Source organism: Narcine bancroftii, chromosome 12, assembly GCF_036971445.1.
Source record: "Narcine bancroftii isolate sNarBan1 chromosome 12, sNarBan1.hap1, whole genome shotgun sequence".
Taxonomy (NCBI): domain Eukaryota; kingdom Metazoa; phylum Chordata; class Chondrichthyes; order Torpediniformes; family Narcinidae; genus Narcine; species Narcine bancroftii.
Window position 1 is genome coordinate 76,434,731 of NC_091480.1, and position 23,501 is coordinate 76,458,231.

General features: G+C 44.0%; 1 long non-coding RNA gene across 1 annotated transcript; it reads right to left on the reverse strand.

The window, feature by feature from the left end:
• Positions 1–8,595: 8,595 nt before the first annotated feature.
• LOC138747106 (uncharacterized) lies at positions 8,596–15,785 on the reverse strand. Its single transcript, XR_011347310.1, has 3 exons — positions 15,707–15,785; positions 14,171–14,298; positions 8,596–8,855 (listed from the first exon to the last, which is right to left on the reverse strand). It is a non-coding gene; the product is annotated as an uncharacterized lncRNA (long non-coding RNA).
• Positions 15,786–23,501: the final 7,716 nt, after the last annotated feature.

Consider the following 23,501-nt stretch of genomic DNA (forward strand, 5'->3'; position numbering starts at 1 on the left):
ACAGTGTTTGAATCCAGCGTATGTTCTCTCTGTGACCTGTGTGGGTTTTCCCTGGGGACTCTGGTTTCTTCCCACCCTCCAAAATGTATGGGGTTGGTAGGATCTAATTGGGCTGCACAGGTTTCATGGGCTGGAAGGGCCTTCTATTGTGTTGTATCATTAAAGATGCAAATACGATTTTTTTAAATTAAAAAAATATTTAAATGTACTAACCCTGTACATTATCCGAAGTGGTCGGGACTGGGCCTATTTCGGATGACTGAATTTTTTGGATAGCTGGTCATTTTTATATAAAAAACACAACCCAGTAGCAACAGCAAATCTCTTGTATCAATGTTTAAACAGCAAGGGAAGGCTTTTTAAGCATTAAAATAATGTTTAATTCTCACCAAAAGAATGCTGGCCGCCACCGATCCCCAAGACGAGCCCAATGCCGCCACCGAGATGACCCCAACCACAGCCACCAATCCCCGACACAAACCCACCGCTGCCGCTGATCCGAGGCGAATCGGCAGGCTGGAAGGGAAAGGAATGCCACTGCCCGAGGTCCCGCTCCTGCCCAGGAGGCTGCTCTCCTTGATGACACCAGGACAAAGGGTTCTTCCGACTGCTTGTGGCTGGGAGATAGTGGAATGCAGTTTGAGAGGGAGAGTTGGAGAGAAAAGTCAATAGGGGAAGGTAAAGAAGAAATGGAAAGAGAAAAGGGAAGGAGCTACCTGAAATGAGAACAATCGTCATTCTAATGTCAAGTGAATTTTTTTTCAATCTGTGAGGTCAGTTCGGTTCTGAAAAAACTTTAGATAAATGAGGATTTCTGATTTGTTTTGAATATGCTCATTTATCTGAAATTTTTTTTAAAATTCAGCTAAATGAGGATTTTGGAGAATTTGATTTCAGATAATTGGAGTTGTACTGTATATTGTAACTCTTTCAGTTTCTATTCAGAGTTTTTTAAAGAAATGATGTTTAATCAACAATTATCTATGGATTTGAGTTACATTTATATTCATTTGTAATATGTATATGATGTGACATGCTTTTTTGCTATATTAGTAGACTGTATGTATAAATTCAAAAATATTTCAAAAAGAAAGGAATGTGGGAAGAAACCAGAAAACCTGGATGAAAGCCATGGACACAGGAAGAATATTCCAGTTCGCCTACGGCAGGTGAGAGGAGGCTGGATATATACATGGATAAGAGGGGGTTAGAGGGTTATGGGGGGGAGAATAGGCGGGGGGAGCTAGCGGAGTTGTTTGAGTAAACTGGCGTGGACTTGTAGGGCCGAGATGGCCTGTTTCCATGCCATAAACTGCTATATGGTTATATGGTTATCTCATTGGCTCAACACAAAGCCCTGGATCATCTGCTCCATCAAGATGTTCTTTATCGACTACAGTTCATTATTTAACTCCATCAGCCCCTCAAAACTGATCAACAAACTCCAAGACTTGGGACTCAGCACCCCACTGTGTAATTGGATCATGGATTTCCTCACCTCCAGACCACAATCAGTGAAGATTGGTAAGAATATCTCCTCCACAATCTCCATCAGTACTGGAGCACCACAAGGCTGTGTTCTTAGCCCCCTACTCTACTCACTTTACACCTATGACTGTGGCTCGGTACGGCAATAACAACATCTACAAATTTTCTGACGATACCACAGTAGTGGGTTGTATAAAGAAAGGGGATGAGTCAGCGTACAGGATGGAGATTGAAAACTTGGCTGAATGGTGCACCAACAACAACCTTGCACTCGATGTCACCAAAACTAAGGAGCTGATTGTTGACTTCAGGAAGGGAAAGCCAGAGGTGTACAGTCCAGTGATCATTGGGGGATCAGAGGTGGAGAGGGTGAGCAAATTTAGGTTCTTGGGAGTCACCATCTCATAGGATTTTTCCTGGACACAATACACCAATGGCATGGTGAAGAAAGCACATCAGCGCCTCTGCTTCCTCAGGAGTTTGTGGTTTGGTATGACACTAGAAATCCTGGCAAATTTCTTCAGAGTGGAAAGTATGCTGACGGGTTGCATCATGGTCTTCTATGGGAACACCCTCCAAAAAGTCGTGGACACAGCCCAGGGCATCACTGGCACAACCCTCCCCAATATTGAGAACATCGACAAGAAAAGTTGCCGTCGGAGGGCAGAAGCAATCAAAGACCCACACCAAACAGCACACACTCTCTTCTCACTGCTGCAATCAAGAAAGAGGTCTAGGCGCCACAAGACTCACACCACCAGGTTCAGGAACAGCTGCTCCCCCTCCTCCATCAGACTCCTCAACGACAAACTCGATCAGGGATTCATTTAAGGACCCTTACTTGTGCACTTTATTGATTTTCTGTTGTTCTCTGTTTTGAAGTCAATTTGTTTACATTCATTATGCTTACAGTTATTTTATTTGTTTTACGCTGTGTAAAGTTTATTTTGTTTGCACTCCCAATTAGCGGTAATTCTGCCACGCCCGCAGGAAAAAGGACTCTCAGGGTTAGGGTTAGGGTTAGGGTTACTCTGACAATAAATCTGAACATACAATAACTCTGGACATATTGTTGGTTCTTTTTTAAATTTGGAGATGTTCTACAGCCTGGATCGCACTTTATTCTGGAAACTGATCCTTGGTCCACATGAGTGATATACATCTTGGGCAACGGGGTAGTAATTCTGAATTTCCTTCTGTTAAAAACATCACTGCAGAATGGAGAAGCACTTCATGGACATTCTCCTGACTCAGCCTGTACTCTGCAATGAGGTGATAAATAAATACATGTCCTTCTTTATTCAGAAGCGTTGAGGAGGCCTGTGATAGAGTGGACAGCCAGCATCTTTTTTCCCAGGGCAACAGTAACAAATAGCAGAGGACATCTGTTTAAGACGAGCAGAGGAAAATTTAGGGGAGATGTCAGAGTTAAGTTTTTTTTAAATACACTCAGGGTGGTGGGTCCCTGGAATATGCATTCCAGGGGTGGTGGTGGAGGCTGGCACAATAGGGACATTCAAAATAGGCACATACATGGTTGCAAGAAAAATAGAGGGTTATGGGTGTGAGGGAGGGAAACGTTAGATTGTTTTGGAGTAGGTCGGCACCTCATCGTGGGCCTGTACTGTGTTGTTATGTTCTATGATAGGATTTGTGACTGCTACTGATGAGAGCCAGTATCCACCAGCATGTGGACAGTGAGCTCCTGGCTAGTTGGTGTGGACAAGCGGCTGAGAGGTGGCTGGGGAGTGAATGGAGCAAGTTGACAATGTGACTGACCTACCTCATCTGTGGCTCTTTGGGGATTAGATTGAAAATGGGTAAAATTACATTCACAGAAAGAATCACACAGTCAGATTGTGATCTGAATTCTGTTGCACCTCGACCTTGTGAAATCTAATTCTTGACGCAGTTGAATCAGAGAAGACAATGCCAGTGGTTTTCTTCTGAATGGATCTATATTTTAACATGTGTGGAAGAAAAGCTCATGTTATAAACCAATGCTCCTTCAGATTAATTCAGTGTTCAGCATGACCAAACAATGTAATGACAACCATCCTTTTAGGAAGTAAAACCCATTCTACTATGACTGGAAACAAAAGGATGGGTTTCTACCACACACTGAATCATATTTCAAAGTCCCTACTCTGAATTTTAAATTTAGACATACAGCACGGTAAGAGGTCATTTTGGCCCACGAGTCCACCCAATTAACCTACACCCCCAGTACGCTTCAAATGTTAGGAGGAAACAGAAGCCCCCGAGGAAAACCCACGCAGACACGGGGAGAACAGCGCGGGATTCGAACCTACGCTGTAATTGTGCCGCTCTGACCAAAATGGCCTACACCGTGCTGTATGTCTAAAATTTAGAAAAAATTAAAATATCTTTTCCACCGATGGATGCTGCAAGTTCGGCTGAGTTCCTCCAGCATTTCTGTGTTTTGACAGCCTTTTTAGAGGTCCAGTTGTACCAATCAAACTGTCTTGAATGGTAATAAACAAATCTGGCAAAACAATTATCAGAAAAAGTAAGAGCACAAGCCCTGACGTCTTCGCTGTTCCTTATTTCTTACTCAACATTGTAACAGATCATCAAGGACTGTGTTTGGGATCTTTTTCTGCAGGCTTTATGTACTTTCCTTTTTATTATAAAGTTACACAAATCAGAAGAGATTTACAAGGATGTATTGAATAATTGAGGAGGTAGAAATTTGTTGCCTACTTTATACACCAGACATAGGACCTTGAACCTTGGAAGCGAGTACATCACCCATTAACACTTAGAGCTCACAGTAGTGGATGTTTTTAGCTTGTTAGGATGATTGAGAGATCGTATAGGTAGGTAGAGAGAGAGAGACTGGAAATCAAAGAAAGCCTCACCTTTAAAGTAAGAGGGCAGGTTCCCAGAGCGATGACAGGAAGTGCTTCTTCACACAGAGTGTGCCAGAGCACTTCCTTGCCAAAAAAGTTGGAGAACAACTGAAAATGTCTGGAGTCTAAGAGGAGAGAGTTTACAAGTAAATCTCTGAGTATCTGTGATCCAATTTGGTAAAGCCGGTGGTTCAGCAAATGGTTTGTTTGGTTCCACTCCTTTTAAATTCAGAGACTGCTTCCCACACCCTTTAAACTCACCAAGTCCATTTCCCACTCCCTTAAAATCCACCAGCTCTGTTTTCAGCTTCTTTTACTCTCACTGAGTAGGTTTTGCACTTCCTTTAACCCTGCAAGGTTTGACTTCCCATGCTCTGTTCTAGCTGATGAAATGCAATGTGAGTTTGAGAATCAGCACCTTGCCTTCTGACTTGGTAAGCACAGCCTTCCCTCCTTGCATCATGCATTTCCAACCTCATGTCAGTACTGACCATCAGGCAACCCTTTACTCTAATCCTATGTGAATCCCTTTTTTTTTTCTCCTGCATCTCCTGCTTGATTCACATACACTGGAGGTAATTTACAGTAGACTATTAACCTGCCAAGCATCTTTGGGATCAGGAAGGAAACTGAAGCACCCAGGGAGAACATGCAAACTCCACACAGGCAGCCCCAGATGTCAGGATTGAATGTGGGGGGGGGGGGGTGGTGGAGGTTTGAGGGAGCAGCTATACCATCTGTGCTGCAGTTCAACCCTGCACCTCTGAAGTGTGAAATCAATTGGAGCTTTCTTGTGACCTGCCTTAATTTAGACATACAGCACAGTAACAGGCCATTTTGACTCATGAGTCCATGCCAGCCAATTTACACCCCATTAACCTTTGAACAGTGGGAGGAAACTGAAACCTCTGAAGAAATCCCATGCAGACACAGGGGAAACCTACAAGCTCCTTACGGGCAGTGCAGGATTTGAACCCCGGTCCGGTCCCAAACACTGGTGCTGTAAAGGCGTTGCGCTAACCACTATGCCAACCATGTGACCCATTGTTGGCTGCAACTTAAAGTTATACCTTTAATGGGCCATCAAATAAGCTTCGTATGGGAGTCTATAAAGAGATTCAGGTCCAGTTATCCTCTTGCCCAGAACAGAAATGCTTTAAGCCATGTCAAAGGGTTGTCCTTAACTATCACTGCAAATAAACCTTTCCATTTCTTGTACGAGCTCACCTCACAGGTGAAGCCTTACATTTTCCAACGTTCTTGGCAAGATAAAGCCTGGTGCTGAAAGGATTTGTTCCATTCATTAAGTGATTAGCTTAGCAGAGATAGCTGGCCTGGAGCCAAATACTCTCCGGTGTTAACACTGGATATTGTGTTCCTTCATGCTCTGGGACTGGATTTGCAAAATCTTCTTTTGATTTTATTTGCTTTTTAGGCCAAAGACATTACATGTTCTTGATCAGTTGCTTGTAACATGAAAATATACTGATTCCCAGGTTGTTATATTGTTCTAAGCAAGTCTCATTTTACACATCATGCAAGTAGGCATTTAATTTTTTTAAATTTTAAATTAAATTTTCATTTAAAATGTTATTCACAGCACCGTAGAAGCCATTTCTGGCCATTTAAACCCTTGCCACCCAATTACACCCAAATAAACCTACAATCCACGCACACACTGGGAGAATTCGTTACAGACAAATCCAGATTCGAACCTGGGTCGCTGGCGCTGTTATAGTGTAACACTAACCGCTATACTAACTGTTAGCTGAGTAAATTACCTTTTAGTTCAAAACCAAGAGACGTACGATTGAGATCAAAACTAATTCAATGAGGAATTCATAGAAATTTCTTGACCCATTGTGTGAATAAAATGTGGAAATTATGTCCACATGGAATAATTTAAAAAGTGGGTGGATAAATGACCTTGATTGTTACAATATAGAAAGCCATTCAGCCCATTGAGTGCTTCCTGGTTTTGCTGAGGATTATTTGAAAGGAAAACTTGTATTTATACAATGCAGAGTAACATGATAGTCATAGAGGGATACAGCCTGGAAACAGTCCCTTTAGCCCATCGAATCAGTGCTGACCATCAAGTACCCAGTCACATTAATTCTAAATTAATCCCCTTTTTAAAATTCTCCCCACATTCCCATCAACTCTTCCCAGAATTTATTGCTCATCTACACATTAGGGTGAGTTTACACCATCCAATTAGCCGACCGACCTACACATTTTTGGGATGTGGAGGAAGCCGGAGGACCCATAGGAAACCTAAGTGATGACATGGAGAACGTGCAAACACCACATGGGCAGTAGCCAAGGTCAGGATTGAACCTTTGTCTTTGGGGCCATGGCACCTCTACTGGCCACGCCACTGAACCATGACTGTCCAAAATTTTACCTCCCCCCTGCCCCCACCCACGAGGTGATCTATGAGGATAGTTGTCTGAAAAGAGCACACAAAATCACTGAGGACCCCTTCCACCCACACACAGCATCTTTCAGCTGCTCCCTTCAGGGAAGAGATACAGAGCCAGCACCACCAGGCTGAGGAACAGCTTCTCCCCACGAGCTGTGAGAATGCTGAACCACCAAAGGAACAGCTTGCATTAACCATCCAAGACTCTCTTATTTATGAAACTATTTATTTATACATATTAATAATGTCCTGCATATGTACGGTTTGTCTGTATGTGTTACATTTGGTTGTGTGTCTGCATGTTTTGCACTGAGGGCTAGAGAACATTTTTTTTATCGCGTTATTCTTGTGCAATAAGATAATAAACTCAACTTGACTTGATATAAAACAGCATAGTCATGTGAGCAAATATAGCAGCCAGTTTTTGTCCTGCAAATTCCAAAAACTAATGTAATAATAACTACAGAAAGTGAATACACAGGATGAATCCTGATCTTTCACATTTTTGTCAAGGGAGCAGACAGAGTAGAGCTTAATGTTGCATTTAAAAATCATGGCCCTCTCGATACACAGGCAGAGCATCGGCCTGGAGTTTTATGTTCAAGTTTCCAGAGTAGGGCGTGGGCTGATGACAAACTGAATCGTGATGAGACTTAAAATTAAATAGTAAGGGATTAGTGGGGCAGAGTTGGGCCAGGGTAAATTTAGAAAGTTGAAAACAAAACAATAATTTAGGATAAGTAAATTGAAAAATGATAACCAGATCCTCTAAAGAAGGATTAATGTGCTCTAATATAAGAGTGTGTCTCTAATTAGAGTCAGGCCAGGAAAAATGGTAAAACTGAAAGCTTTTTACCTGTATGCACATAGCTATGAAGCAAGGTTGACAGAGTTGGGGCTTTTCTCTTTGGAAAAATGAAGGTCTTAATAAGCAGTGGTTCTCAACTATTTTATCCCCCCCGCCCCACCACCCCACTGACATACCACCTTAAATAATGCCTCACTAACCACAGAGCACCTATGAATGTCCCTATTGTATCAGCCTCCACCACCAACTCCAGCAATGTCATACGTGCTTGGTGATTTCTGAGGGATTACTCAAGGTGGTATGTAAACGGGGAAAAATGCTTGAAAACCACTGTAATAGAGGTGTAAAAGATTATGTGGGGCTTAGATGGGGTGGGTTGCCAACACCTTTTTCCTGGAGTGACAATAGCCAATACCAGAGGACCTCTGTTTAAGGTGAGTGATGGAAAGTTTAGGGGAGATGTCAGAGGTAGGTTTTTGGTGGGTGATGGGTGCCTGGAGTGCATTGCTGGGGGTGGTAGTGGAGGTTGATGCAATAGGGACATTTAAAAGACTCTAGATGGCCACATAGATGTAAGAAAAATAGAGGGTTATGGGTATGAGGTAAGGAAAACTTTTGTGGACCCGGTTTACACTGGTTGGCACAACACCACTGGCCAAAGGCCCTGTACTGTGCTGTATTGTTCTAAATTTATTTGTAACAAGCCAAGTTAAGAGCAAAAATCAAAATGAATGAGAACAACCTCTGTCTTTATGAACAGGGCTGAGGGAGCATTGGGGTGGCATGGTCCGTAATGTTCTCCCCGTTTCTCTGTGTGGGTTTTCCCTGGGGGACTCCAGTTTCCTCCCACCCGCTAAAAGCATTGAGAATTGTAGATTAATTGGGTGTAAATGGGCCAAAAGAGCCTGTTACCGTGCTGTATGTCTAAAAAATAAGGTCTCAAAATCCCTGCAGGTCCAGCAAACAACATGAGAGAGAGGAGGTCAATGATGGTACTCCGATTATCAGACCAATTATCTTTTTAATAGTTCGCTGAAATAAGAAAACCGGTAATTGATCCATGACAACCACAGTCTGTTTCATGCTGTTTTCCCTCTACAGATGCTGTTTAACCCACAGAGTACTTCAAAACTTCTGTTTTTTGTTCCAGATTCCAACACCTTGACTCTTTTGTTTTCAGTGAAGCTGCTTTCTCTCCCCACAGATGCTGCCTGGCCTGTTGAGTGTTTCCATCATTTTTTTTATTTCAAATCTCTGGCATCTTAATTTCAGGTTCCAGTGGCAGCCCATAAAAGTAAAATAAGAATATTCAAGCATCATCACATCACAGTCACACAGGTGATTTTCAACAGGATTTACTCTGTAATGTATGTGTAGAGCTCGTCGAAAGAACCAAAGACTTGTTGATCCAAACCAAGGCTTTTATTAACAAAAGACAGGAGCTCTTCACAGGTGGCCGACCAGTCCGGAATGATCCGACCTGGCTAGGGACACAACCCTTTAAGGCCCAGACAGTAGGCATGGCTAAGCTCTCAGCCAATCGCTGTAAGCACAGTCATTACACTCCAGATACTGTAACTATGTACATTGGTGATAGGTCTGTACTATCACAGTATGGGAATAAAAGGCCACATGCGCGGGATACCGTGGATCGCTGCTGGCCCACTCACCTCAGCATCAGCCAGTTACTGAGATACAGCAGAAATGCAAAAGGGTACCAGGATTAGCATTCACAAATTATTAAACAAGGCTCTACAGTTTAATATGTTCACTAAAAAAAAAGCAAAGCCAAACATTGGGTTCATTTCCAGACAATTCCAGAAAAGCAGAGAAGATTTGGTAAACAAGCACAGAAACTTTGGTTCCCTACTCTTGGAACACAGATTAGTCTCCAGTTTAAAATAAACTCCCATAGGCCATGTGGACAGTGCCAAGGAGATTCACAAGCGTGAAAGCGGAACTGAAAGGTTATAACTATTACAAAAGATTGCACAGATTAGGGCTATTTTATCTACAAAACACAACTTTGAAGGGTGACATAATTGTTGTCTTTGACAATAAAAGAGTTTGGCAGATTAGACAGAGAAAATGTTTCCAGCTGTGACTCGAATGGGAAATTCAGAAGAGATTTCTGTTCACGGATTGCAGATCTCAATGCAACAAGTAATTGAAACATAAGACTCCATGTCACGTTGAATGTACAGCACAGAAAGAAGCCATTCAACTCAAATGTCTTTCCTGAAATGAGGCTGCTCCCAGCTTTTCTCATATGAACCCTTCTCACCATACCAGGTAATAATGTGACAAATAAACATCAATCTTCAACCATAACTATCAGCTCTGTTGACATGTTCCAACATTTTCAGTTTCTATACTTTCTATTCTTCTCTCCCTCCGTAACCGTTCTCACCAGCCCCTTGTTTCACGGACTGCAAAAGGATGTGTGCAACAACTCAGCACTGAAGCTTGTGACTGAACACAACTCTGCGACACGCATATTAGTGGACACACAATTGCCTGGCTGTACATTAACGCATTGCTGTAGATGTAGGGCTGAACAGTGGCAACGAGGAGCTGCTGTTTTATGAGTGAAGAGCCTCAGAAATTGGAACACAATAGATCAGTATTTCATTTCCTGTGATCAGGACACCCCCACCCCGCACCCCCCACCCCCTGCTCACTCCATGAGGCAAATAGAACCAAGTTTCAGAGGTGGTGTATGACAATTTTTTTCCTTCCCAACAGCTTTCAAGATCTTGAACCTTCCTGTTTCATCTCAACCATAAAACTACTCCAAGACCTCTAAAGATCACTGACATCACATTTTTACATTATCAACCAACTATTAATATTTGTTTTTTTAATTTTATCTTCCTTTTATATTGAGTATCTTTTCTCTCATGACATCTCAATTAAATTTGTGTCTGTGTCTTTCACAACTCAAAAGCTGAGGCAAATAATACTTTCCTTTTATCTCTACATTGTACTTGTGTACAATGGCAATACATTCTCATCCATTCATTCGATGTGCAAATAGACGTAAAACACATAGAAATGCTGGAGGAACTCAGCCTGACTCGAAGCATCCATAGGAGGTAAAGATATATTATCAATGTTTTGGGCCTGAGACCTTCAAGGGCTAAGCAAAAAGCAGGCAGGTGTCCCAATAAAGGCAGAGAGAAAGTGGGAAGAATGGAAGGGAGAGGAGTCCAGACCAACAAATGTCAATTGGATATAAGAGTGAAAAGGGAAGAGAGAGAGAGAGAGAGAGAGAGCGAGAGAGAGCGAGAGAGAGAGCGAGAGAGAGAGAGAGAGAGAGAGAGAGAGAGAAAACTAGAGGAAAAGAGACAGGGGTATAAAGATTGGGGCGGGTGATTTAAACAGAAAGCGGAGAATTCAATGTTAGCCAGTTGGAGGGAGCCCAGACAGAAGTTGAGGTGTTGTCCCTTCAATTTGCGAGTGGTCTCTGTCTGGCAGTGCCTGAGACCATGGACAGACATGCCAGCAAGGGAATGGGATGGGAATTGAAATGGGTGGCCACTGGGAGATCCACACTTTTGTGGCAGACAGAGCCGAGGTGCTCATTGAAGCAATGTCCCAGTCTCTGCGAAGTAGAGACCACAACAGGAGCACTGGATGAAGTAGATGACGAATGAAGTGTTGCATCACTTAGAAGGACTGTTAGGGGCCCTGAATCATTTGCTTTAAACCTTCTTCCTCTTCCTGGACACCTTGCTCTGGTCTTCAGCCTGCTCTAGACATTCATATTACCTACTGCTGCTAAGTCATCAACCATATCAACTCCACCGCTCCTCTCACTCATTCCAATCTCACCGCCCTCGGAATGCCTGGCCCTCCACTCAATCCCAACCTTACCATAAAACCTTCAGACAAAGGTGGTCTGTCACACTGACTTCTATCTGGCCAAAGCCAGATGACAGCTCTTAGACGTTTCAGCCTGAGCCCTACTTCAAAAGCAGAATGCTTCATTCCAGTTTCATTCATCCACTTTGCTGCCAACTTCCACCCCAACCTCAAATTCACATGGTCCATCTCAAGCAACACCCTCCCTTTTCTCAATCTCTCTGTCTCCATCTCGGGAAAAATCTCAACTCTTGACAGAAATCTTCTGCAAACCCATCAACCCACACAGCTACCTCGACAACACCTCTTCACACCCTTCCCCCTGTATGGATTCCATTCCTTTCTCTCAATTCCTCTGTCCCCATCACATCTGTTCCCAGGATGAGGTCTTCCATGCCAAATTATTAAAAAATATCCTCCTTCTTCAAATAAGATGTCTTTCCCTCTACCACCATCTCCAACTCCACTCTCGCCAAGTTATCCTCCATTACCCACATATCTGCCCTGGCCCCCTCCACACACATGCATAACAAGGACAGGATTCCCCTTTTCCTCACCTACCACCCCACCAGCCTCCATGTCCAACATATCCTCCTCCACCATTTCCACCACCAGACACCTTCCCCTCTCTGCCTTCTGCAGGGACCACTCCTCCATGACTCCCTCCCCAAAAAATCTTTCTCATTGCAGCTACATTGTGACCACTGGAGGTGCTACACTTCTGCCCACACCTTTTCCCTCACCACCATTCAAGGCCCCAAACACTCCTTCCAAGTGAAGCAACATTTTACTTGTGAATCTGCAGGGGTTATCTACTGCATCCAGTGCTCCTGCTGTGATCTCCTCTCCATCAGTGAGGCTGGTCACAGACTGGAAAATCACTTTGTTGAGCACCTTGGCTCTGTCTGCCGCAGTATTGTGGATCTCAGAGTGGCCGCCCATTTCAATTCCACATCCCATTCCCTTGCTGACATCTCCGTCCATGGTCTCATGCACTGTCAGACTGAGACCACCTGGAAACTGGGCACCTTCCATCCAGATGGCATTAACATCGAATTCTCCACTTTCTGTTAAACCTTCCCCTCCTCCCTTCTTTGTTCCCTTCTCCTTTCCTGTAGCTCTTTTACTCTCCCCCTTTCTGTCTCATTCAGAGCCAAAATCCAATCTCACTTTTCCTCCTATGTATCCAATTAACACCTTTGGTTTGTTACTCTGGACTTCTCCCCCTCCCATTCTTCCCCCCTTTTCTCTCAATGAGTTGACTTCCTACATTTTGCTTATGCCTTGAAGAAGGGCTCAGGTTTGAAACGTCAGCAATATATCTTTACCTCCTATGGACTCTGAAGACTGGCTGAGTTCCTCCAGCATTTACTGTATATTTTTACTTACAATCAGAGCATCTGCAGACTTCTGTGTTTTACTACAAATGTAACTAAATTGCTATTTGGCACCTGCGGCTGAAGTTTAATTTTTAACTCAATACAGCAAACAACCAACTTTAAGCTTGGCACCTTCCCTATGCCTTTCTCTGTCACAGTTTTGACAATTTGGACAGCCCTATTCAATCCTGATTAAGCATGGTTCAGGAAACTTTAAAGCATTTTTTTTTAGAGATACAGCACGGTAACAGGCCCTTCTGGCCCATGGGCCCAAATATACGTGTGTGACCAATTAACCTCCTGACCCAGTAAGTCTTTTTTTGGAACTTGGGAGGAAATCGGAGCACCCGAGGAAAACCCACGCGGACGCGGGGAGAACTTACAGACAGTGGTGGATTCGAGCCCTGGTCGCTGATGCTCTAACCGTGTCGCCATGAAGTCAGAATTAATTGAGATCGATTAATCAAATTAATTCATTAAATTTGTCGGGTTCCCTGTGGACCAGGCCCTGCATCTCATTTGCAGGCCACATTACTGCAAAAGTTAGTGTTTGGTGGTACAGCGCACACAGTTCTTGATTTGCCCATGCAACTTTATTCATGTGGGACAGCAGCTGAAGACAGCATTCTGAGCTGTGAAATCTATTCAGCGTATCAAATTCAGAGAGAAGTAAAACACAATACCCCGGAACACATTTTCTGCACTCTTATCTGCCAGTTTACATTCTGTTTGACATGGACAGCTGCTTATAAGCCAGATATGATACTTAACATCCATCTTACAGATTATCGAGCGCTGTGATATTGCTTACACACACGCTTTGACAGCCGACTGTTGCTCTGACCAGTGGTTTAACCAGGACTTGATTTTGTCGGGCTGAGCAGAAAGTTATTTCCTATTCTAACAAAACTACAAAGGTATTGTGTAGTGATTATGGCTCTGTGTACAGGCTGGCCCGGCCTCCTGATGACATCCTCTCCTTGACTCCTCTCTGGTCTCCTCCCATGTGACCCAGGCCATAAAGGTTGAGTCCCCTCTCCCTCTTCTACACCCAACATATTGATTATTGGGAAAGACAATTCAATTTGTTCACGGACAGAAGGACGGCTTGCAGCATATGTCGCTGCTCGATTTTGGGATGAGATGAGAAGTTATCATCATGTTTACAGATGCAATGGCATTTTTTTTTCTTGTTGCACCTACACACGTACGTGAAACAGACTTAAAACAACCCCAATATAAATTAAAATTAACGCAACGTGTGAAAAATAATAGACATAAAAGGATGGATAAATGTTCACTATGCAATAGTGTTTCAATAGAGTGCGGTCACCTCTTTGGTGGTCCTGGAGTTGTGATTTGGTTCAGGTGGTTCAAGAGCCTGTCGTGCGAGGAGCAAGTTTGATGGGCCTGAGAAGCAACGAGCCTGGACCCAGAGCGATTGTAACAACATTTATTTGCCTGCGAGAGAAATCACATCAGACCCAACTAAACAAACACCAGCTATAAACCACGCTCGATATCAAGCAGGGGAAGATGCAACAACAGTGTCCACCACCCCTCCATCCAGTGCAGGTGCGGCACTAACATTAATTGAGAAAAGGTGATGCACCACAAAGCCCCGCACCCGTTACCTTGTTATCGATTCTGCCGCGTCGCCTCTGACCCGTGTGCTGGAGAAAAGCTCGGGTTCATTCCTCAGGGGAAAGAGACCCAGCTGCTCTGCGCGTTGGGCTTCATACCCACCCCCCCCCTCGCCCCCGCCCCGCTGGTCAGTGGAGTCGGCCCAGGTGATTGACTGAGCCAGTGGCAATGTGTGTGACCCTTCGCAAAGGCCAATGACAAAGTGAGTGCTCAGCCCGGGTGGCCTTGATCGATCAGGTTCCTGCTAGGGAGGTCACATGATCCTCCAGCCTGATAACATTGGAAGAAATCACTGCTCTTGAACGTTGAAATGCCAGAATTCAGGCCTCTGTACCTTCTACCTGAAGGTGGCAGCGAGAAGAGGTTGTGAACAGGGTTGCTGGGGCCTCCTTCATCATGTTGACTGCCTTCATGGGGCAGCATCTCACGTGGATGTATTTGATGAATGGGAGGCTGCCGCCCATGATGGACTTGGCAGTGTCTGATTTCTGGAAGGATTTGAAATTTAATCCCATGACCCAATCTTTCCTTCATTTGTGTTTTTCCGATTGTCACCCGAAGGACTTCTGTGGTGCCAAACTGGCACTTCCTCTGGATATTTGGATGCTTTTCTTATTAACACTCAATGCATTTTCATTCATTTTTTGAGCTATTACTCTGTATGAAATTAATTTTCCAATGAATGGTAAGCTAAAAGGGAACATGGGAGATGAAACCCCACTGAATTTAAAGAAAGCATTGGAACTAGGGCCCTGTTGAGTTTCAATGAGGTGAGAGAAACCAAACCCATTGAACAGATTGCATATTGAGTGCAAGGGCTGAGACAACATGTTACAACTGCACACGACCTTGGTGAGAATACACTTGACACCCAGCCACAGGAATGATCCCATTAAACTGGAAAGGGTGCAGAAAACATTCATGGACATGCTATCAGGACTGGTAGGCTTGAAGTAAGGAGAGGCTGGAAAAAGCTCCAGAGAGCTACGAACACGGCCAGCTTCATTGCACGCATCAGTCTTCAATCCATCAAGGACATCTACAAAAGGTGGTGTCTAAAGAAAGCAGCCTCTATCCTCAGGACCCCCCACCGCCCTCTTCACTCTACTACCATCAGGAAAAAGGCACAGGAGCTTGAAGACGAGCACCCAGCGGCACAAGGACAGCTTCTTCCCCGCTGCCATCTGATTTCTGAATGGACGATGAACCACACACACTGCCTCACCTTATCCTAGTTTCTTCCATTATTTATTTATTTTTGAAATGTAATTTATAGCAATACAGTATTTGCTCTGTGATACTGCTGTAAAACAATGAATATCATGACATCACAATAAATTCTGATTCTGATAGGCTGAGACTTCTATCCTAGAGTGAAAGAGGACATTATTGGAGGATTATAAAACCATGAGGGTAAATAGTCACAGTATGTTTCCCAGGATATTCGAGGCTAAAACTAGAGGGCATAGATTTTAAAGGCATCTGAGGAGTAAGTTTTTCACCATCCTAGAGGGTATAAGGAATAAGCAGGTAGAAGCAGTGGTAGAGGCCAGGACAATTGTTACATTTAAAATACATTTAGACAAATGAATAGGAAAAGTTTAGAACAAAGTGCTTAAGGTGGAAAGAAAAGGTTTGAAAATCACTGTTTTAATTGTGCCTAATTGACTCGTTATGTGCACGGTTTCATAACTCCAAAGGAAATGGGCCAATGACAATTTTTCTCAAGCAAATATTTCAGTAACAATTGGGTCTAGAGCAATGGTTCTCAACCTTTTTTTTCCCCACTCACTTATGTAATCCCTTACTAATCACAGAGCATTTATGGCATAGGGATTACTTAAAGTGGAATGTGAGTTTGGGGGCAGTTTGAAAACCACTGGGATATGGGTGAATGGAGGCAAATGGGACTAGCTCAGGTGGAAAAATTGATCTGCATTGACAAGATGGACTGAAGGGCCTGTTTACATCATGTATGACACTACCACACAGATCATAAACCATTAGGATTATTAAACAATTGAATAGCATAATATCGGAGGTTTACTGTATTTGACTTTGGAAAAATTCTTTGTATCCTAGTTCAGTTACCTTTACGGACAATGCTTTCTAGATCATTTCCTCATTCTTTTTAAATATGATAATATTTGGTTACCAATCCATTTAAGCCGGCTGCATCACAGTGTGGTACAATTACTACAGAGAACTGGATTGGAGGTCAACCCACAGGACCATGAGAGTGGCAGAGACGATCACTGGAGTCTCTCTCCCCCGCAACCACGTGATCCACCGGGACAGGGGTCTGAAGAGGGTGGAAAATGTCATTGAGGACCCCTTCCACCCTGCACGTAACATCTTTCAGCGGCTCCCGTCAGGAAAGAAATACAGGAGCCAGCCCCACCAGGCTGAGGAGCAGCTTCTTCCCACGGGCAGTGAGAATGTTGATCGACCTGCAGCTCACACTAACCACCTGAGGCTCTCATCTTCCTGAAATAGTACTTATCTATTTGTGTAGGTGAATCCTTGTCCTATGTATGTATTGTTTGGCTGTATGTATGTGCGTTATGTCTGTTGTATGTCTGAGTGTTTTGAATCGAGGACCGGAAAACGCTTTTCTGTCAGGTTGGACTTGAGCAATCAGATGACAATAAATTTAACTTAGTTGCGTATTTGGAGAAGTGGTGCGCAAATTCAAGCAGATGTTGTTGAATAAACTCAACTAATAAGGCAATATCTGTGGAGAGAGAAAGAGGATTAACTTTCCAGAGTGATGTGGGCAGATCAAAGAGCGGTTATCACTGCCAGTGACACATCTGTGATTCATACCGGAGCTGCCAATGGGGATGAGATGCAGCTGTGATGTGAGGAACAGATGTTTCCTATAGTGAAGAGATGTGATGTGGAACATTCACCCTGTAACTGAGGCTGAGGCAGACTCAACTGCGGCTCTGTTACTCCTGTCTCCCTTTCCCGCTCAGTGCAGGGTGGATGGGGTCCACAATGGTTTTGTGCACCCTCTTCAGACAAAGATCCCGGTAGATTATGTCGATGGGTCGTGGGGGGAGGGGGGAGGTGTGGTGTACTCCATTGATCATTTCTGGCACTCATGGTCCTGTTCATTGACCTCCGATCCATTTCTCTTCACCCACTATGCCACATGGTGAGGCAGCTGGCCAGGACACTCTTGATAGAGCTCCTGTAGAAGGATGGCATAATGGTGGCTGGTAGCCTTGCCCGCTTCAGTCTTCTCAGGAAGTGTAGTCGCTGTTGCACCTTCCTGACAAGTAACTAGTGTCCACGATAGGTCACTAGTTAAGTGAACACCTTTCTCTCCACGACAGAGTTAATGTCTAGTTAAGGGTGGTCAATCCTGGTCCTCCTGAAGTACACAATCACCTCCTTTGTCTTGTGCATTGTAATGGAGAGGCAGCGTCCACCATTGGACACACTACCTGCCAATCAAGGTCACAAACTCACCCCAAGTCATCAAGGTGACCCTCACGATTGGCCCAGGTGAATCACCTCGGTTCACCCCTGCACTTGGCCTTGAGCCATTGGACGCAGCCACCAACGGGGCCCATACTAGCCGTATGATTGGCCCCAGAACCATAAAAGGACCATGTGCTCCTCGTGGATCGTGAGTATCACCTTTCATTCTGGGTTGGGGTGAGTCCCGGGGCTAAGTAGCAAGAGCCGCGCCCATACTGACCAAGGGGTGGGGGCATGTACGATCGCCTAGAGCGTGTACGTTGAATGTGTCTGTTACTGTGACTCTGTTAGTTTTGTCGGTTATCTCTCGTTGCCCTGAGAGAGATTGGAGACACAAGGGGACTAGTCTTTTGAAAGTAGAAGTTCAGAAAAGATTCAAAAGAGGTGTTCAGTCATGGACGATATTTGCAGTGGAATGAAGAAGGTCCTGTTTGCTGCAATAGACATCTTGTTAACCAGAGGACTGGGCTTCAAGGATCAAGAACCAAAATAGCAGAGCAGATACATTGGAAAAATAATTCTGCAACAAATTGTGGTCTGGTATGTGCTACCTGAAAGGGCAGTGGAGACAAATTCATCAACAACTGAGGCAATTGAATAAAAATGCATGAGCGAATGCTACACAAGGCCTGCAGGGATTAACTGAGCAACTCTACCATGGAGCTTTCACAAGGATGAAGGGTAAATGGTCTCTACCTGTGTGGTGCAACTCCATAGATCCACTAAAAGCAGGGCTTAGCAGAAACCTCTGGGCAATGGCTACTGATGTCAGGTCACGTGGCTGGAAACATGACTGGTTCTACAAATATTGTACAGCCATGTAAGCACGTTTGGTATTTGCCAGTCTACTGTTGAATGACCTGTATAAATCCGTAGAAAGGGCTCAAGATAGAGGCTATTGTTTGTTAGGAATTGTAAATTGAAGGCAGAGGCTTCATTTAAACATTGTGGATACTTTGAGAAAGAAGGCTGCTTGACTGTCAGAGGCCATACTCACTCAGATCAAGAAATCTCCTCTAACTCCACAGATCTGGTCATTCATCACCATTACTTATATTCTATTTTGTCTAAGATACATTTCCTTCAAATTCAATTCCTTCCAATTCAATTCCTTCATTTTATCCAGTGATAGAAAGAGAGATTGGATTAGCCTCATCCAAATTGAAGGTTGCTTTGTTGCTTTGTGAATGCTAAGGCAAGTCTTGGTGCATTTCACTCATTGCCCAGTGATTTCAGCCCCGTCTTTAACCATGGAGATTGCAGCACCAAAAAATGCACCACTAAAGCTGAAAGCAAATGGATGAGATGAGATTTCAATCCAACTCACTCAAACAGGATCTCCATTAAAGTTGGACCAGCATTTTAAATGTGATGGAGAACTAAAAAGGCTGGTTAAGAGCAATTGAGGTATGGTCAGGATAAAGTATGTAGTTAGAAATTCTCTTGTGCAATGTAAGATTTTGTACATGTATTTTTAAAAAAATATATTTATGATTTTTCCAAACTCAGACAGTTCCAATAATTCAAAGTACAACCATCATCAAGTATATTTTACATTTCTTCTACTGCGTCTGGTTTTAGCCTCCCCCCCCTCCACCCCCACAACACAAAATAAATAAAAAAGAACACATTAACGATTTAAATAAAGAAGCTTAACTTACATTAAAAGGCAAAAACACTTATTTAACATAAAAAAAACAAGACACCACTGACTGAGGACAAATAACAAATTAGAAAAGAAAAATGCATTAACCACTGGGTCTGACGGAGCTCAATGCCCATCCTCCAGGCTTCTTACATTCATCTCGACTTAGCCTGATTGGAATGGACCCCCCCCCCACCCCCCTACCCTGTCCACCCCACATTGTGCACATGGATTTTTACCTAAAACCTTGTGGCCAGTTGTTATCTGGTCGTTGGTGCATGGCTCATACCATAGACTTGATTTGAAGCCACGTTCTGGGGAGTTGAGGACAGCTTTGGATTGGATGAATTGTCTCTGACCTGACCTGGTGCACTATTGTGGAGTCTGACGGCACTGTAAAGCCACACATTATATTCCTGTGCGGCTGTATTGTGGCCATCTGAAATGGGAGAAGCCAGCCAGGAGGTCTACTCACCTAACCTTTCTCCAGGAGGTATAATATCCTGCTTGGAGTATCCTCTGTTGCAGCTAAAAGCAGCTGGACTGCCAGGGGGTGGGCTGGTGACGTTGTCAGCCATCGACTCTTGGTTCAAATAGTGAGTCGGGGGAGCGAGGGTGAGGCACCAGCAGCGCGAGTCAGGCGGGTGAGGGGGGAGAGACAGGCAGCGCGAGTCGGATGGGCGGGGGGGAGTCTGGCAGCGCGAGTCTGGCAGGCAAGGAGGGAGAGACCGGCAGCGGGAGTCAGGCGGGTGGGAGACCGGCAGCGAGAGTCGAGTCACGCCTGAGTTATTTGTCAGTCATGCCTTGACACGCTGTAAATAATGTCAAGGCAATGTGGGCAGGACTAGGCCACTGTCCTGAATAGCCGGCTTTCACTGCTAGACAGCTATCAGTCAACTAGCACGTTCAAGTGCAAAAAAGGTATCCACTCTGTGGCCACTTAAATGTGCCAGCTGAACTCCCCTAGCTGCGACTGCTCTCCTTCGAAAATCTACCTCTCCACTCTCCTTCCCTATATCCTATCTCATTCTATTCCACAAATCAGCGGTGTCAACTCCCATTTCTTCTTTAAATAAATCATGGCACATAATCTTCCTGGGAACATCTAAAAGTGGCTTGAGTTGGGCATTAACGACTCCTCTAAATAAAAACATAGTGCTGGAGAAACTCAGCAGGTCAAACAATGTATATAGCAAAGATAAATAACTAACGTTTCGGGCTTGAGCCCTTCATCGAGGTGTGGGCAAAAAGTAGGCAGGTGCCCGAACAAAATGGTGGGGGGGGGAGGGAAGGAGGTGGAGCACAGGCCCACAGGCAGGAGGTAATAGGTGGATAAGGGAGGGAGGGCTCACCAGAAAATAGAGGGAGGGGGGGATAGCTCTGTGAATGGAGAAGGAAAGGCTGGAGAGCTGGAAGAAAGGGTCTAGGTGAATGAAGGAAGGGGTGGAGAGCTGGGGAAGAGGGAAATCAGGGAGTGGTCTACCCAAAACCGGAGAATTCGATGTTAGTGTCATTACATTAACATCGACTTTTCTGGTTTCTACTAGCCTACTCCCCCTTTCTTCCTCTCTTCCCCATCCGTCTGTCTTCTTTCCTCCAGCTATCCACTTCCTTCCCTGCTTGCGGATCTGTGCTCCTCCCCCCGTCCCTCCCTCCCACCTCTTTGTTCAGGCACCTGCCTACATTGCTCAGACCTTGATGAAGGGCTCAAGCCTGAAATATTAGTCATGTATCTTTATCTTTGCTACATAACATACAATGTTTGACCTGCTGAGTTTCTCCAGCATCGTGTTTTCACTTCAATCATGGTGTCTGCAGATTTTCATGAGAAAATAGGAACCGGGTAGGTCACTTGGTCGCCGAATCTGTCTTATCACTTAGCATGATCTGCTTCAGGCCTCAACTCACCTGTTGTGCTCGTTCCTTGTGGGTCAGAATCCCCATTGAGGCTGTTGAACGCCATGATTTGTTTAAAGAAGGGATGGGAGTTGACAATGCTGATTTGTGGAATAGAATGAGATAGGATATAGGGAAGGAGAGTGGAGAGGTAAGATTTCGAAGGAGACCAATTGTGGGGATGAGAAACGGTATGATTGTGAGGGAAGGGAAATTGAGGACAGTAGAAAATGAAGCAAGGCTGATCTCCCTCAACTTCCTACACTAGCCCCACATGCCCTCATATCTCATAAAAATCTGTCATGTTGATGCTCAATGAGTAAACCTTCACCATTTTCTTCAGTAGAGAATCTCACAGGTTCACTGTTGCCGAGTATTTATTTAGTGACTGTGACCCTTGGTTCTAGATGCCTTTGCCAGGGGAAATATAAATTCAGTTACTCAGTCATGCTCTGGAAGATTAGTTTGTTTCATTGCAATCTTTTCTCATTCATCAAAACTCTAGAGAATGCAGGGTTAGTCTGCTTATCCTTTTTGTTTGATAAACCTGCCATCCCTGGAATCAATCTGATGAACCTTTCTTGCACTCCCTCTATCAATTCTGTTCTTCCTTATGTAGGGAGTCCAGACTTGTACACAACGAGGTTGACCTATGTAATTGGAACACAATGTCTCCGTCTTCTACTCAAACCCTTTTTCCCTCAAATGTTCTTGCAATAAAACCATTTTTATCCTTCCAGTTGTTAAGTGTACCTTGTAATTTCATTGACTTTTTTTAAAGTGAAGTTTCAATCAAACTATTTCTGAAAAAAAATCACCATATTGTATGTATCATGTTCTTATGTATCAAGAAATAAACAGCCCAGGCTGTAGAAATACTTCTCATATATGATATATTCTCATTTTGCAAAGAAAAGAATACCCCTCCCCCTGGATAACCCAGGCAGAATTTTGCCCCTCTCCCACCATGCCTTGTAACAACAAACTGCTTCATATTATTGCTGTTTTGGGTATACAGTACGCCATGTTGTGTTACAATTGTGCGTGCAATGATCTTCTGTATGGGAATTAGCATACATGAGCAGGGATGTAATGCTGGGGCTCTGTAAAGCACTGGTGAGGCCTCACTTGGAGTACTGTGTAGAGTTTTGGGTGCCGTATTTGAGAAAAGACGTGCTGGCTTTGGAGAGACTTCAGAGAATATTTACAAGAATGATGCCAGGAATGATTGTTGGCTCTTGGACTACATTTGTTGGAGTACAGAAGGATGTGGGGGGTGGGGGGGGGGGGTTGTGGGGGGAACCTCATAAAGACATTTTGAATGCTGAAAGGCCAGGACAGAGTAAATGTCGCAAGGATGTTTCCCATGGGAGGGGAGTCTAGGACAAGAGGACACAACTTCAGGATAAAAGGGCATCAATTTAAAACAGAGAAGCAGAATTTTCTTTAATCGGATAGTCGTGAGTCTGTGGAACTTGTTGCCACAGGTGGCTATGGAAGTGAGGTCATTGGGTGTATTTAAGGCAGGCATTTGATTAGTCAGGACATCAAAGGTTGCAGGAAGAAAGCCAGGGATTGGGTCTGTGTGGGTGCTCCGCCGCTAATATCTTGTAATCTTATGATCTTTTGAATTTCTTCTCCCAGTAGCAAAGACTAAATATTGATTTTTCAAGAGAGTTGTGTGGTGATCATTAGGATTGAGAGAGGGAGATGTGTTGAGAAGAAATGGGATGGGTAAGGGGATAGGGTAGTGTTCCTTCCTGAATTACACCTGGCATCTGCCCAATTACATCTTCAGTTAAAAATGACCCTATTGTAAATTATAATTCAATCGGTATGGGCTATAATAGAAAGGGAATGGTCAAGGGATTAGGGGACTTGGAATCTTGAGAAACTGGCTTTGAATCCGAGACAGGAAGAAAATACATTAAGTCACAAAGTGTAAACTGAAAGAGACATCAAGGTCTCCTTGGAGAGAGATTGGAGATGT